This window comes from Doryrhamphus excisus, unplaced genomic scaffold, assembly GCF_030265055.1.
Source record: "Doryrhamphus excisus isolate RoL2022-K1 unplaced genomic scaffold, RoL_Dexc_1.0 HiC_scaffold_24, whole genome shotgun sequence".
Classification (NCBI taxonomy): Eukaryota; Metazoa; Chordata; class Actinopteri; order Syngnathiformes; family Syngnathidae; genus Doryrhamphus; species Doryrhamphus excisus.
In genome coordinates, this window is record NW_026652242.1 from 1,368,583 (window position 1) to 1,385,704 (window position 17,122).

Below are 17,122 nucleotides of genomic sequence, written 5' to 3' on the forward strand. Positions count from 1 at the left end.
GCAGGATAGTGACAACAAAAAACTATGGTGCAAAAATGGAGAGCAAACAGAAAAGGCACCACGAAAAAGACTAGCAAGGCTATACAAAACTAACTTCTTAGTGCAGGTAGGGAGCAGCTACCTGGCTGGCAGGAAGGCGTCGGGCAGGAGACTTGGCACCACTATGTGGTGGTGGAAAAGACGGAAAAAGGCTCAGGTCCAAACAGGCAAGTGGCGTGCGTCCATGTGGAACAATACTACGACGCCTTCCTGCTGCCACAGGTGTGCCTAAATGGAAGGTGGTGATTGAGAACACCTGTGGCTGGCCGGGTAGCTCCTCCCATAAGGGCGAACTGGGGCCTGAGGGGAGAGAGAGAGAGCATGAGTGACAGGCAAGTGCAAATGGTGACAAAACCAGTAGGCTGCTCCAGGAGCAGTAAGATGGTGTCACGCAATGGCGTGACACCCTGGCGTGGTTTTTCATCACTTTCCGGTATTTCTCGTATTCCACCTTCAACTTTTGAACGGCGTTACGTTTTTCTGCAGTAGTAATGGAGGATTGGTTCCACAAACGGATGACCTCCTCAATGACCAGCGCTGATGCTGAACTCAGATCCTGTTTCTCATTCTTGAGGAAGAAGAAAAGTCGCAGGAGGACCTCCTTGACTGTCGGGAGCTGTTTTAACGAGGACAAACTCTCTTTCCGAGCATTTCCTAGAAGCACAACGTCTCTCTTGGATCGTGTGCTAGCCATCTGGAAAGAAAGAGAACGGGTAAAGCATTACAGTAAGAGTAACTTCTCCCAAGCAATAATACACGCTAGGCTGATGTGGTGAGGCACGGGATAGGGATGTCGCGGGAGAAATTGCAAACTGTGGTGCAATACTCTCGGGTAGTAGAGCTGAATCAAAACTCAGCACAACGAATATCACAAACTTTTATTTTTCTGAACACCCTAATATATATATATATATATATATATATATATATATATATATATATATATATATATATATATATATATATATATATATATATATATATATATATATATATATATATATATATATATATATATATTCCTAGCCTAGCATGACCGTCAACTCCGTCTTTGCACAAAGAACTGCTAACTCGGTCTTTTTTTTTTTTGTCCCGTCCAGCCATTGGGGCCATTGTTGATCTAAATGCCCTTACATGCTAAACAGATTTGCTCTGTGTCAGGAAAGGTGTTGGCTACAACTTCCCTGTACCATGAAATTTTATTTACCGTTATTTGATGTTTTTGTTTTGCCATTTGGAAGAAGAACAGAAAAGAAGAAGAGAAAGGTGGGGGGGGAGTAGAGGGAGAGACAAAAACAGCAGCAACAAGAATTCCCATAACAACAACAGTGACAAACAGAACAGTTAAATGTCAATGATGGCTAAGGGTCACAATAGAGCTGATATCAGTGAAGTGAAACAGTCCAACTTACCAATAGCAATAGTAACAATGAAGACATGAACCATGATAGTGAACACAATTACAGCCATACAGTTACAGTAATTAAAATCTCACTGCTTGACATCATTTTTACTGTAATAATAGCATACCAGTAGCATATAGACATCAGGGATAAGATGGTAGATTGTGTAGAGAAGCACCCATGTGCTGTGAGTGTCCATATGGAGGTGTGTACTTCTGTGTATATATTCATATATGTGTGCGTAAGCGTGCTTGTGTATGTGAATGCGAGTGTGTGAATGTGTAATTGTCACTGAGAATGACAAAAGGAGAGAGACTGCCTTCTACCACCCAGCAAACCCCGCCCCGCGCAGCCAGGTCAAGCCCCCACCGCCAGAGATCCTCCGGCCCCGTGGGTGTGGGCAAAGCCAGGGCCGACTCCCCAAGCAACTCCCCTAAGAGACCAGCAAGAGGCCATGGAGGAGCAATCCCAACCGGCAACAGGGCGCCAACAGGCCAGAGGAGAGCCGCACCCCCGAGACCAGCGGGAGACCATACCCCACTAGGGCAGAAGGGCATTGAAGGCAACACACCTGTGGGCACAGAGGCGCCCCCGCCAACCGGGAGGGACCCCATCCACGGCCGGAGGCGCTGCCCCCCACACACCCCCAGGAAGCAGAACCTGGCCCGCCCCAGGTAACCCCAGGCCTGACCACCAATTTAGGACCGCCCCGGCCAGGACAGAAGAGGCCCGGGCACACTGCCCCATGGAGGACCGGGCAGTAGAGATGGAACACCCTGCGCCAGACCCCTGCAGAGCCCCCCCCCCCCCCCCCCCCCGTATATCTACATATATGGCCATATACGTACACACACCTATATATATATATATATATATATATATATATATATATATATATATATATATATATATATATATATATATATATATATATATATATATATATAATTATAATAAAACTTATCATTATTTATCTAAGTATTTAAAACAATAAATACATAAAATAATCTCAGACACACGCGCACACCCCATCCACTCAATACGCACACACGCAAGCACACACTGTGGACGTCCCTGGGTGGAGCGTCCGGGGCATCACAGGGCGGGGGACCCAGGGGTCCCAGACCCACAACCGGGCCCCGAGCCCAGGGAGGTACGGACCGCCAAGGCATAGCACCCCCAGACTCCCCTTGACCACGGCATCGGGGCTACGGCAGTGTGGCAGACAAAGGAGCGGGTGAGGGGAGAAGACCCGCACATGAGCAAGCGAGGGGGCGAGCAGGCGAGTGGTGAGGTGCTCCACCGCGCCGGCCGACACCCGCCGGGCAGCTCACCCCCGTGAGGGAGAGCCATAGCTCCAAGTCATGGGGAGGCCAAGCACCAGCGCCGAGGAGAGGACCAGCGCAAGGCCACCGATGGACCCCACCATCCACCGGGAGGGCCGTGCTAACTCGGTCTTACTGCGAGAGACCGCCAACTCCGCCTCATTACAAAGGACCGCCAACTCCGTCTTTTACAAAGGAAAGCCCGTCAAAAGGGCTCCTTCCTCTTGCACAAGACTGCCAAGTCCGCCCTGTTGCAAAACACTGCCAAGTCCGCCTTGTCACAGAAGACCGCCAGCTCTGTCTTTCTACAGAAGACTGCCGAATTCGTCTCTTTGCTTGCCAGCGAATAGTATACACAAGGCTTTAGCACCGGGTGACAAACCTTATTGACCCGAGGGACGCACTCAGTTCTAGGGGTCAAGAACCCTTCTGGCCTCCCTGCATTGGTTGCCTGTTCGCTTTAGGATTCAATCTGAGATTTTGTTGTTTCCTATTTGACCTTTTAGTTTTGGATTAAATTCAATTTGTACCTTCATTTATTGTATTTTATTTTTACCTTTTATTTTACTAGCCTGTCCAGCACTTTAGAAACTGTGTTCATAAAATGTGCTATATCAATAAAGTGGATTGGATTAATGGGCTGCATGCAGCCCCCAGGTCTCAGTTTTCCCACCCCTGCTTTAACACAAAGGGACGACGCCCTTTCACTCACACTCTGATCAAAATTGTCTTACTGTTTGTTGTCTTCTCTTCCGTCGGTATCCCATCAACCTTCAGCTTCCAGTTGTTGAACTGAGAAGACAGCCCATCAAAGGGTTTTGTCTGCCGTGGCCACGGTCTTTCTGTCTCGTCCGCTCCACAACTGGACTCCTCAGGTGTCTTGGGATCCGGCTCGAAGGACCAAGTAAAGGTCAGGTTCAAACTCCTGTGATATCCAAGATGGCGCCGCGGACGGCTGCCTCGGTGTGTTGGTGCGCATTGTTTTGCTTTGTTTTATGTTATAAAACTGTTTTTTGCGCCGGTACCGGGAGCTCTTTCACCAGGGAAGAGCTCATGAACATCAGGGGAGCAACACCAGAGGATTTATTTCCTAAATTCCTGCTTCCAACAGCGGAAATTTTGGATATATTGGTCAAAGGTGCGCTCACCCTTGCACACGCAGCGAAACGCCGGAGGAGAGGAAAACGGGCCGGCGCGCTCGTGCGCCTTCGTCAGCGGGGATTACGCACGTCGCTACCCGGGATATTTCTCTCTAACGTGCGTTCACTTCCCAACAAACTAGATGAACTACAACTGCTGTTGGGAAAAAACAGGGACTTCTCTTCATCTGCGGTTTTGTGCTTTATTGAGACGTGGCTCTGTGGATTAATACCGGACTCTGCGCTGGAGCTGGCTGGCTTCCAACTCCATCGCGCGGACAGAGACACGGAACTTTCCGGCAAAACCAAAGGTGGAGGAATCTGTTTCTATATCAACAGTGGTTGGTGCAACGATGTGACAGTGATCCAGCAGCACTGTTCTCCTGACCTGGAATCTTTCACCATTAACACCATTAACATTAACACCTTTTTATTCACCCCGTGAGTTCGCTTCATTCATTCTGGTTGGCGTCTACATCCCGCCGCAAGCCAACGTGCAGGACGCACAGCGCATGCTCGCCGACCAGATACTGTGTGTGGAGCGGACCTACCCGGACTCCTTAGTTATTGTCCTTGGTGACTTTAACAAAGGCAACCTCACCCACGAACTCCCTAAATACAAACAGTTTATCAAATGCCCGACCAGAGAGGAGAATATTCTGGATCATTGTTACACTACAGTCAGGGATGCTTATCACGCCGTCCCCCGTGCTGCTCTGGGACTCTCTGACCACATCATGGTCCACCTGATTCCTGCGTACAGGCAGAAACTAAAGCTCTGCAAACCTGTAGTGAGGACATCAAGGAAGTGGACCAGTGAGGCTGTGGAGGATCTCCAGGCGTGTTTGGACTCCACTGACTGGGATGTGTTCAGGACTGCTACCAACAGTCTGGATGAGTACACAGAGGCTGTGACGTCCTACATCAGCTTCTGTGAGGACTGCTGCGTTCCATCACGCACCAGGGTGAGTTACAACAACGACAAACCCTGGTTCACAGCCAAACTCAGACATTTAAGGTTGGCGAAGGAGGAGGCCTTCAGGAGTGGGGACATAAACAAATACAAAGAGTCGAAGTACAAGTTTAGCAAGGCGGTGAAAGAGGCTAAACGACTGTACTCTGAGAAGCTCCAACACCAATTCTCAGCTAACGACTCTGCGTCTGTCTGGAAAGGGCTCAGGCAGATCACCAACTACAAGCCTAAAGCCCCCCAATCCATCAACGATCGACGCCTAGCCAACGACCTGAACGAGTTCTACTGCCGCTTTGAAAGACAAACGGACAGTCCAGCAACCATCCCCCTCGACACCTTCCAACAGCTCCAGCTCCAGCCATCTCCACCAAGACCTGCCTTAATGGCCCTCCCTTCCCCCTCCTCACCCACCTCAGTGACGACTCTTTCCATCCACGAGAGAGACGTAAACAAACTCTTCAGGAGACAGAACCCCCGGAAAGCAGCTGGACCGGACTCTGTGTCTCCGTCCGCCTTGAAGCACTGCGCTGACCAGCTGTCTCCAGTGTTCACAGAGATTTTCAACACCTCACTGGAGACATGCCACGTGCCTGCCTGCTTCAAGACCGCAACCATCATCCCTGTTCCCAAAAAGCCAAGGACCACAGGACTTAATGACTTCAGACCCGTCGCCCTGACCTCCGTGGTCATGAAGTCCTTTGAGCGCCTTGTGCTCTCTCACCTCAAAGTCATCACCAACCCTCTCCTAGACCCCCTGCAGTTTGCCTACAGAGCCAACAGGTCTGTAGACGATGCAGTCAACTTGGCCCTCCACTACATCCTCCAGCACCTGGACTCCGCAGGAACCTACGCTAGGATCATGTTCGTGGACTTCAGCTCTGCATTCAACACCATCCTCCCATCTCTGCTCCAGGAGAAGCTCTCCCAGCTGAGCGTGCCTGACTCCACCTGCAGGTGGATTACAGACTTCCTGTCTGACAGGAAACAGTGTGTGAAGCTGGGGAAACACTTCTCCGATACAAGAACCATCAGCACCGGATCCCCCCAGGGCTGCGTTCTTTCTCCTCTGCTCTTCTCCCTGTACACGAACAGTTGTACCTCCAGTCACCAGTCTGTCAAGCTCCTGAAGTTTGCGGACGACACCACCCTCATCGGACTCATCTCTGACGGTGACGAGTCCGCCTACAGGTGGGAGGTTGACCATCTGGCGACTTGGTGCAACCTGAACAACCTGGAGCTCAACACCCTAAAAACAGTGGAGATGGTTGTGGACAACAGGAAGAACTCAGCCTCTCCTGTCCCCATCACCCTCTGTGACTCTACAATTGACATTGTGGAGTCCTCCCGCTTCCTGGGTACCATCATCTCCCAGGACCTCAAGTGGGAGCCGAACATCAGCTCCCTCATCAAGAAGGCTCACAGAGGATGTACTTCCTACGGCAGCTGAAGAAATTCAGCCTGCCAAAGACAATGATGGTGCACTTCTACACCTCCATCATTGAGTCCATCCTCACCTCCTCCATCACCATCTGGTACGCTGCTGCCACTGCTAAGGACAAAGGCAGGCTGCAGCGTGTCATTCGGTCAGCAGAGAAGGTGATTGGCTGCAATCTCCCATCCCTCCAGGATCTGTACGCCTCCAGGACCCTGAGGCGTGCAGAAAGGATTGTGGCCGATCCCTCTCACCCCGGACATAGACTCTTCGAGACGCTCCCCTCTGGCAGGAGGCTGCGGTCCATCAGGACCAAAACCTCACGCCACAAGAACAGTTTCTTCCCGTCTGCTGTCAGCCTCATCAACAAGGCCCGGAACCCCACATGACACTCTTCACACCCCACCTCTGCCTCATCCTGCCACTTTGACACTTTGACACTTTCATTGTATACGTTACATTAACGCTCAGTTTGGACTCTTAGGAAAAACAATCAGACTGCACTTCCGGAATAACAAACAAAAACAGACTGTGTACATATATTTATACTGTTATTCTGTATATTTTGTATCTTCATATTTTGTATTTCATATTTTGTATTCTCATTCTTTTTTAATAGATGTGTGTGCACCTACTACACCAAAACAAATTCCTAGTATGTGTTTGATCATACATGGCAATAAACCTTTTCTGATTCTGATTCTGATAAGCCCCTTCGTGCAGCCCAGTGACGCACCCGATCAGTCATCCGGGAAATATGGATTGTGTGTCCAAACTGGGGACAGATGCCCGTGTACACACCTTCAGGGATCAAGCACATATCCTTGTTCCCATGTGTCACCTTGATTTTTTTGTGAAAGAAGGAATTGAACGGCCTTGCTTCCACCCAGTTTCCAACTAGGGACCTTTTGCATGTAAGGCAAACGTGCTAACCACTACACTATGAAGGGTGAGCCCTTTAAGGGGACTGGTGAAGCAGTTGCCAAACAATGACACAAGACGATGCGTCCAAAGTGGGGGCATATTGACAATTGTCCAAATCGACAAATGTTTCTCCCTTGTAGGGAAAATTGTTCCACAAATTATGGGCTTTTCTTCAACAAAACATGAAATCACAATCACGGCTTGACAGGTTTGGCTTGTAACCTCCTCTAACGTTGTCTGGAGGGGTGGCCCTTTGATGAATGAAGTTAAGGTCCTTTCAGCCTGCCAATAAGCATTTTCAAACTATTGGCAAAGTCGCAACGTAAACAGGGATTGTGCTCAAACCCAGGCTTGAACCACGGACCTTTAAATCTTAATTCTCGCACTCGCCCAACTGAGCGATTTCAGCTGCAAAGGTGGTGTTCCGCTTTTTCAGTAGAGGCTAAAAGAGGGGCCAGGGTGAAGCTGTGTTTCTGCCACATATGTTGCTGTGTACCTGGCCCAGGGTGTTCTCATCTTGGGTTGGTATGTCCCCATGCTGGTAATGTGGGGTCTACTCTTCTCCACCTGAACAGGGACTTGAACCATGGACAATCAGATTAAAAGTCTGATGCTCTACCAACTGAGCTTTCCAGGCGCTTGATGAATGAGGACAACTCACAAGGCAAAATCTTCTGGCATACTGTACTTGACCTTGCAGAGATGAAGAAGCCCCTGTCCCGAAATTGCCACCTCCAAGATCGACGGAGGTCTTAAACTGCCCACATGGACAAGCCTAATATCTTCTGGAAAAAAAGAGTTAATGGTCAGACAAGACAAAGGTTGAGCCAATCACCTGAACAATAAACTTTTGATCTGAGTGTCCGGGATTCAAGTCCCTGTTCAGGTGACCAGGTGGGCACGAGCCCTCCAACTAATGCACCTGCAGTTTAAGGCTATGTTCTGGATTATCAGTGTTTTGCCAAGAGTAAAATTGGGTCGAGCGAGAAGTCCTTTCAGGCAAGAAAACAACAAAAAGCAACACACACCAGCCGTGACAAAACACGGAGCGCCGTCTGATGACGTTGGGAGTGTCGTCCCCATGCAACTGGGAGCCAGTCGCCTTTCGTCAGCGGAGAGGAGTCACCGTCCACGCCTGTGGCTGTGCCTGTACTGTGGGAGTCCTACACACAATTTCCCGCTGTCCAGTTCGCCCAGCACGCCAACGCTCTTCCTCCACCAGGGATATTCCCCAGCTGCTGGCACTGCCCGCTCCAACCACACCGGCTGCGTCATCCGCTTTGGTGGGCCGACTTCAGGTGGAAGGTACGATATCCTGGGCGGGGGAAGCTTCTCCTACCACAGCATTAATTGACTCTGGGGCGGACGAGAACTTCATTGATGGCGGACTGGTCAGTTCTCTCAACATTCCTACTGTTGAGCTTGTCCCCCACAAGAATGTCCGCTCGCTAGATGAACATCACCTGGCATGCATTACGCATCAGACGTGCACCATATCCTTGGTGCTGCCGGGTAACCACCACAAGGTCACAAATTTTTTTCTTATGCCCTCTCGCTCAGCTCTGTTAGTACTCGGCCTCCCCTGGCATCCCATGCGTGTGTTGTGATGTTTTGTCATTCAGCGCCACTTTGCAGGGGCACATCCACTCAACAATTTAATTTGTTCTCCGACAGTGTTTCCAAACGTGGCATTGGTGGTTCAGTGGTAGAATTCTCACTTGTCAAGCGGGAGGCCCGGGTCCTGTTCCCGGCCAATGCAGTATATCTTAGCTTATACCTTTCTTTAGAGCTCATGTTGAAAAAGTACAAAGGCTCTTTTCCTGCGAAAGGGCAGTATTCAGAATGACACCTGAAACGTAACAGACCGGACCACCCGAGAGTTAAGGTGGACAGCACTTAGTGAAACCTTACTGCAGTCATGCTGTTGTACTCCCTGTCGCGCAATTGGTCAGCACGTTTGGCTGTTAACTGAGAGGTTGGTGGTTCGAGCCCACCCAGGGACTCTCAATTCACACATGTGTTGGACTTTGGACTCCCTCCCTTGTATGAACATTTTTCCCCACTGGCGAACTGTTTTTGTGTTGGTACCAGATGAACTGCTGGCACTGTGGCTAAGCTGGTCAAAGTGCCTGTCTAGTAAACAGGAGATCGTGGGTTCAAATTCCAGCAGTGCCTGGGTGCTTGGTCAGTGAAACTTTGGCAGCTGATTTGTCAACCATGTACTTCTTTTTGTCACTTGCCCTTCAAGAACGAATTGACGTTGCATCCACAGCTGACATGATTGTTGTGGATCCCATTACGCCAGAAGGTGCTTGAATCCAAAGAGTATGACATTGTGATGTTTTGTCATTCAGCGCCACTTTGCAGAGGCTCATCCACTTGACAGTTGAATTTTGTTCTCTTACAGTGTGTCCCCACGTGACATTGGTGGTTCAGTGGTAGAATTCTCACTTGCCAAGCGCGGGCCGCGCTTGTGTTGTTGACATTTGCTGCCAGCCAATCAGGATGCGAGACGGATGTCAGACAAGCAGAGAGACTTTGGAGAAATGAAGTCAGGTGTCCGAATCCCGTCTAAGCATCAGTCAAGTCACCATTTTCTTCTCCACAAAATATATTTTTTTCCAATTAATCCCTATATGATTACAAACTATTCCTATCAGGCTTATATTGATACCAGTGCTTGAAATAAAACACACACTTTTGTGGCGCAATAAAAGTATCTGACAGGGCCCCGCTGATAAAAGTCATGTATTGATGTCCCATCCCCTTGATATTTTGATTTTGGTTGACAACAGCACAGACATGTTTTTGTTTGAGTTTTTTTGACACGGGAGGTGGTTGCTCCTGCTCCAATGGGGTATGAGCAGGTGGTGGTGGTGGTGGTGATGGTGGAATGACCATAGCTGCAGGCAGTGTCACGACAGGCACAGCAGAGGTAGTGCTTAGCAACTGCCAAAGCTGCTGTGTATGTTGCAGCTTCTCTGGGCTGGTATTTAGTGAAGATGATGTATTGAGAAATTTACTGTTGTGTTTCATGTATTTGGGAATATGCAATTTTGATGTTGGATGCAGCATGCTGTTGGGGTCTTTGCTGGACTTGTGGACAAGAGTGCCATACTCCCAAACCACAAGCTTGATCATGTCCTTGTGCCCGCGGTGTTTATTAAGGAGCTCGTCAATTGCCGACTTCTTTGGAGACGGCCAGCGCTTGTGGTCCAACACAAATACTCTCCATCCAGTCTTCACTGGTCCAGTGCAGGCAGCAGTCGGAGAACATTGGATGGGTAATCTTCTTGTGGGCTCTAGGCAAAGAAAACCAAGAGTTACACATTTGTTATTTGGTTCAAACAAGATGCAACACTATTAGAACAAGGGGACACATGATTAGGTTTTTACCTGGCTGTGGCTGAAGCTCAGAAACAGAAGCTTTATTGTCCAAGTCAGATGCTGGGATAGAGGCCACACGACTAGACGTAGTCACAGTAGCAGTTTGAAGAGGGTGAACAAAGCTGAAAAGTCTGGTGGGAGGTGTGGAGGAAGGCTGCACTGGGTCTGCTCCCTGACCAGCTCCCTGATCAGGCAGGATGCCTGGAGAAGGAGCACTTGTGGCGTGGCCGGGGTCCTTCTTGGTTTTATGTTTGTCCCAGTCTAAAGGGACCGGACAACATTCTGGCTCCCTGTACTCCAGGCCAAACCTCTCCCCGGTGTCTTCAGCTGCCAGACGAAGAGCAGGGTACTTTTCTTCGCCAAAGACCCGTCTGGAAACAGCATTCAGGGAGCACATCAGTGCAGGGTTGAAAACAGGCGGGAGAGAAACGCCTGGCAGTTTCAGGTCCAGCAGACGCTGATAGTTCCAGCGACACACTCCTGTCATGGCCTGGGCCTGGAACAGCTCTGGGGAGACCTGCGTGCCGGTCACCCATTTGGCCTGGTGAAAGTGGTAGCCCTCCTGCTGCGACGTGCCTCTGATGGGGATCCAGACGGGGACTGCTGCACGCTCACCTGGCACGTGGTTTAACTGTATCGTTCCTCCACGGCGGTACAGTATGCCCCCTTCCACCTCAGGATCACTGAGGCAACCGCGCAGAATGTGGACTCGTTGGATCCTCCATCTCTTTAGCATGGAGGGCTTATAAAGAGGGATGCCATTCGGATCTGTGGTCAGGTGAAAGTGCTTCAACACCCCTTCCACTCTCTGAATAAGCGTCCCGGGCGGAGGAATCTTTATCCTGCAGTGCTCACGAATATGCTGCTTGGTGGGATTTGCAGGCTGGATGCCACAGAAGACGTATGCATCCTGGAGCCTCTGCAGGTCTTCCTGGTCCACCACAGAGAAGGCAGCCGACAGGAACTGTGCGAAGGTGCCGTATAACGGGTGATATTCTGAGGCACACAGATGTGGCCTCAGTAACAATTGTGTCAGTTGTTTGCCATGCATCCCAGTTGAGGTGTTTCTCCGCAGAAGACTCTGCAACCCTGAACGGTGCGCAGCAATCTCTGAGAAACACAAATAACATATGAAATAATGAAACTTAATAGAATTAATTTCTACCTGAAGTTCAGGATGAATGTGGTGGGTGGGTGTAGCAGAAGCGGCCACAGCGCCACTCATGGACAAAAGTATATTACATTCATAGTGGCCTTTCTCTCTCATTGGAAATGAATAGGGAAAATTTAGCTCGTTTCAGCTGAACTATCCCCGCCAGCCGCACGGGAGACTGGGGTTCGATTCCCCGACGGGGAGTTCCTCTTTTGTATGTCACAATGTCAACAAACAAACCCTTCTCATTAGAACAAAACCTCTCTTAATCTTCTTCTCAAGGTGTTCAGGTGTCTTGTACAATCTGACAGTCTTTTGCTGCCAAATCATTCCAGTCGTGGATAATGGAGCTGACCAGGAAAATGCCAGCTGTGGGATTTCAACCAGTGCCTCCTGAGCGTAAGGAACCTTAATCTGGTCAGTTGACAGCTCAGCCCCTCTCTTCACCCGCATGTCCAGAACATGCGGACGCAGGTCTGATGACACGACTGCAAAGTCGATCATAGACCTGCAGCCAAGGGTGTCCTGGTGCCAAGTGCACTTATGGACATCCCTATGTTCGAACATGGTGTTAGTTATGGACAAACTGTGGTTCGCACAGAAGTCCAATAACATCACACTGCCCGGGTTCAGATAAGGGAGGCCGTTCCTCCCAATCACGCCCCTCCAGGTCACACTGTCATTGCCCACATGGACGTTGAAGTCTCCCAGTAGAACGACGGAGTCACCAGGACTCCAAAAAGACCGGGTACTCCGCACTGCCGTTTGGCACGTACGCACAAATGACAGTTAGGACCTTTTCCCCAGCCCGAAGGCGTAGAGAAATTACCCTCAGTGAAGTTATATCAACGCTAATGTAATCTGACAGGATGTACTTCAGGGCCTGGCGCTGTCTGTACCCTTGCAGGTTCCGTGGTGTAATGGTTAGCACCCTGGACTTTGAATCCAGTGGTCTAAGTTCAAGTCTTGGTGGAACCAAGGGATTGTCCTGTTGCCCTTGTATTTTGAGGGCAAAAAGGAGACGTTTGCACCGTGTGCCACCGCACCACCACCAGAGGTCAGCCCTGAGTATCGGCCGGAAGAAGGCATCCATCTGTAAGGTAGAATTACACCAAGAGATATTAATGCCGGGTTGTACCAAGCGGGAACCTGTGGAAACGGTAATGCACATAAATTTACCTTTCGCCAGTGTGCTGCTGAATATGGGCTTACCTTTGACCTCTGTAACCTCGGGGTGCGCTATGGCGAATGGCCGACAATTAGCCGAGGCTGCTTCTGGAGCAGTGGATGTATTCATCAGGGACACTCGGCGGAAATCACAGCGGGAACTATTTGCAATAAGGGGCCCACTCCCAGGCGCGCTAAACAATTTGTTTTCCTTGTTTTAGCTTGTTCCACCATCAAAAGCCAATTGTTAAACTGTCCCGAAATACCTGTCAAGAGCACAAACAAGGTGTCCACCAGGTACCCACTTATCGCCCTCAGACCCCAGCGTACCGATTGAGTCTGCTTCGGGGTACATAAAATTAAAAAAAACATAAAATATTGCAATGGTGTCCAGTGGTTAGCTCAGTTGGTCAGAGCGTGGTGCTAATAACGCCAAGGTCACGGGTTCAACCCCCGTACTAGCCACTCTTCTTTATGTGCTCCAGGAACAACAAAAGCCCAGGGCGGCAACTTACCGGCCCCCATAACCGACATCACACCACCTACCCTCGACAAGGCCGGGGAAAGGTAAAGAAAACAGCATGTCAAAGCAGAGCGGCAAAAAACCTCTAGGTCACCAAGACTCAAGGAGCAGATCAATGGGGGCAGTGGACCCCATTATCCTCTTCAGACCACGAGTGCAGAGAATGCGGACCGTGAAGAAACGACAAAAGCCCCCGTTGACAACAACTAACAGTACACCACCACAAGGAAAACAGCATGGCGGCGACAAAAGCCCAAAACCCCCCAGGCCCCATAACCAACAGCGCACAACCCAGTCAACTGCGAAACACCCCCATCAAGGCTGCCAACCGACAAAACAAAAAATATATATATATATATATTTTTTTTTTCCCTTTATTTGGGCAAATATGTGAATCATTACAGTGCATTTCTTACATCAATCAAAATATAACTTTCCATTATTTACATTTGTATTCAACTATATATATATATATATATATATTCAACTAGCCCAAAAGGAGTAGGCTGAAGCAAAAGCTTATAAATGCCTACCCCTTTTTGCAGGATATAATCATGTTCATGCCACTGTCTTGTTTCCCCTGTTATTATTTTTATTGTAATATTATTATTATTATTATTATCATTATTATCATTATTGTTATAATCTTTATCATTATTACCATCATTATAATCATCATTAATATTACCATTTTCATCATTATAGTTAAAATTTTTGTGATTTTTTATTTTTAATTATTTAATTTTACAGACTTCATTGCTTCTTGTAGAGTGTAGAGATTTCATCTGTTATTTTCTGAAATCCGCAGTCTTTGTGTGTCAATTTATTAGCCCACTTTTTTTTGTGACATTTACTTATTTACTGTATTGCATGTGTCTAATCTTATGCATTAAAAAACAAGAACTTGAGACTGTGTCTGGACAGGTGACCAACCCAAACATCAGTTTCTTCTTGTTAAACCCTACCTGAGGTTTTTAGACGTGTTTATTAGTTTGTGTGTGTCTAGTCTTGTGCATTAGGAAGCAAGGTTTTAGGTCTGTGCTCACACCAATTTTTGAAGCAATGATGTCTTGCTGTCCATTATTACTATTTTTTGTAAAGTAATAACTAATAATAATTATAATTAATGATAATAATAATGATAATCCCTACCTCTATATTTATGCATGTTAGCCTGGGTACCTCTAACAATTTAGTATAGTTACAAAGGTATTAAGGTAATATTCTTACATTTCTCATATCAGTCAATCAGAGATTCCAGCAGAGATGACAAGACAGTAGAATGATCACTATTAAAATACCATTCCCACTTATATTTATATTTATAAGACACTTATCTTGTACTGTGTCACATGTCATTGAATTTAGAACTAAATTAAATTCAGTAGTGCCACCAATGTAGACAGTTTCCCCCCCCCAAAATCAACAATACTTTTCCCCTGTGGCTACCGACAACCAAGCAAACAAAATAATGAGTAACATTTAAAGAGGAGAACATTTAAAGAGGAGAAAGGGGGAAAAAATACATTTATATATACACACATGTATACATATATATACATATATATATATACATACATATACATATAACACATATACATATGCATATGTATATATACACATCTACACATAGATGTATACACACACATGTACACAAATAAGATATTGAGGACAAACATAACTGCAATACAACTTTATATACACGTTTCCAAACTAATATGACCTGCATCAAGTAGTCAGACCTTTTAGTGTCGTTTTACTGATGGTGAAATTGGGCTAACTTATGATGTCGCTATTATAATTTGATAAAATCCAATCTTTATATTTTCGTTTAAATTGTGATATGCTTTTACTCTCCTTAATTTCCGACGGCAAACTCTCCCATTGCTTTATTCCACAATTGGAAACACAGAAACCTTTTCTTGTGGTCCGGTAACTTTCAGATTTAAAATGGTTTGGATTTCTGAATTGATAGGATATTTCTTTTTCCTTGAACAGACTTTGAATGTTTCCTGGTAAGAGTTTGTGTTTAGCTTTGTAAATGATCTGTAAGGTTTTCAAGGATATTATATCTGCAAATTTGAGCAGTTTGGATTCGAGGAATAATGGGTTAGTATGCTCTATGACACCTACCTTATGTATATGCCGAATTGCTCTTTTTTGCAGGAGGACCAGAGGTTGCAGATTGGTTTTGAAGTTGTTTCCCCATATCTCTGAACAATAAGTCAGATATGGCATTACAAGTGTGGAATATAGGATGTGAAGAGATTTATAGGTTAAAACATGCCGTGCTTTACTGAGAATTGCAACATTTTTTGCCATTTTTTTGCTGTGTAGTTAATGTGTGATTTCCAATTTAATTGGCTATCGAGAATTACACCTAAAAATCGGATTTCATTAACTTGTGTGATTGTTGTTCCACCAATTGAAATTTTAATCTCTTTGTTTTTTAATTGCTTTCCAAAATATACACATTTTGTCTTGTTCATGTTCAGTGATAATTTGTTTGAATCGAACCATAATTTAATCTTGAAAAATTCTGATGTTATTTTGTGGATCAATTCATCAAGATTTTTTCCTGAGGAAAACAAACTAGTGTCATCGGCAAAAAGAACTGGTTTTAAAAAGTCTGACACATGACACAGATCATTAATATATAATGAGAAAAATTTGGGTCCTAGCACAGAGCCCTGGGGGACCCCACAGGTTACTTGCAAATGTTCTGAGTTATAATTTTCCATACTAACGTACTGTACTCTTCGGTCTAGGTAACTTCGAATCCATTCTAATGCTAATCCTCTTATTCCATATCTGTCCAATTTCCTCAGTAGAATATCATGATCTATGGTGTCAAAAGCTTTGCTCAAGTCCACAAATATTCCAATGGAGTGATTTTTTTCTTCAAGAGCAGATGATATTGTTTCTACAGTGTCCATGAGTGCTAAGGCTGTTGAATGCTTGGATCTGAACCCATATTGAGCATCGGACAATAGTGAATGTTTGTTCATAAATTTTTCCAATTGATTATTGAATAACTTTTCGAGAATTTTTGAGAACTGCGGTAATAATGAAATAGGTCTAAAGTTATTAAAGTCTGGGGAATACACCTGAACTGAAAGACAAATTACATATGTGTGTCAGTGGTAAAGCTATATGTTTAATTGTGGATTTAATTGTTGACATGTCGAGATCATTGTAGTCTGTTGATTTCTTACTGATGAATTTGTTAACTGTTTGTATAATTTCATTTGGTTCGACCGGGGATATGAACATGGATGAGGTATTACGTTCTGTTAAATTTTCTTTCCAGCCTAAGGGGAGTACTGGATCTGGTATTTCCCTGGCCAGTGTTGGTCCCACATTTACAAAATATTCATTTATTTTATTTACCACAGTATTTTTATCGAAACATTCTTTGCCTGCAATACGGAAAAAATTGGGGTAATTATTAGATTTTTTTCCTTTGTTTATCACAGTTTTTAGAATACTCCAAAAAGCCTTCATATTATTTCTGCTTTTTCCTAACTCGGTACTGTAATAATCTTGTTTGCTTTTCCTTAAAATGGAAGTTAATTTGTTTTTATATGATTTGTACCTACTTTCAGCATCCTGTGTTCTTTGTTTGATGAAGTTTTTATAAAGTGCATTTTTTTTCTT

The 17,122-nt window shown here is 46.2% G+C and overlaps 1 non-coding gene across 1 annotated transcript; it reads left to right on the plus strand.

The window, feature by feature from the left end:
• The first annotated feature begins 12,681 nt into the window (after positions 1-12,681).
• On the plus strand, positions 12,682-12,753 carry trnaq-uug (transfer RNA glutamine (anticodon UUG)). The gene has a single exon. It is a non-coding gene; the product is annotated as a tRNA-Gln (tRNA).
• The last annotated feature ends 4,369 nt before the right edge of the window (positions 12,754-17,122 follow it).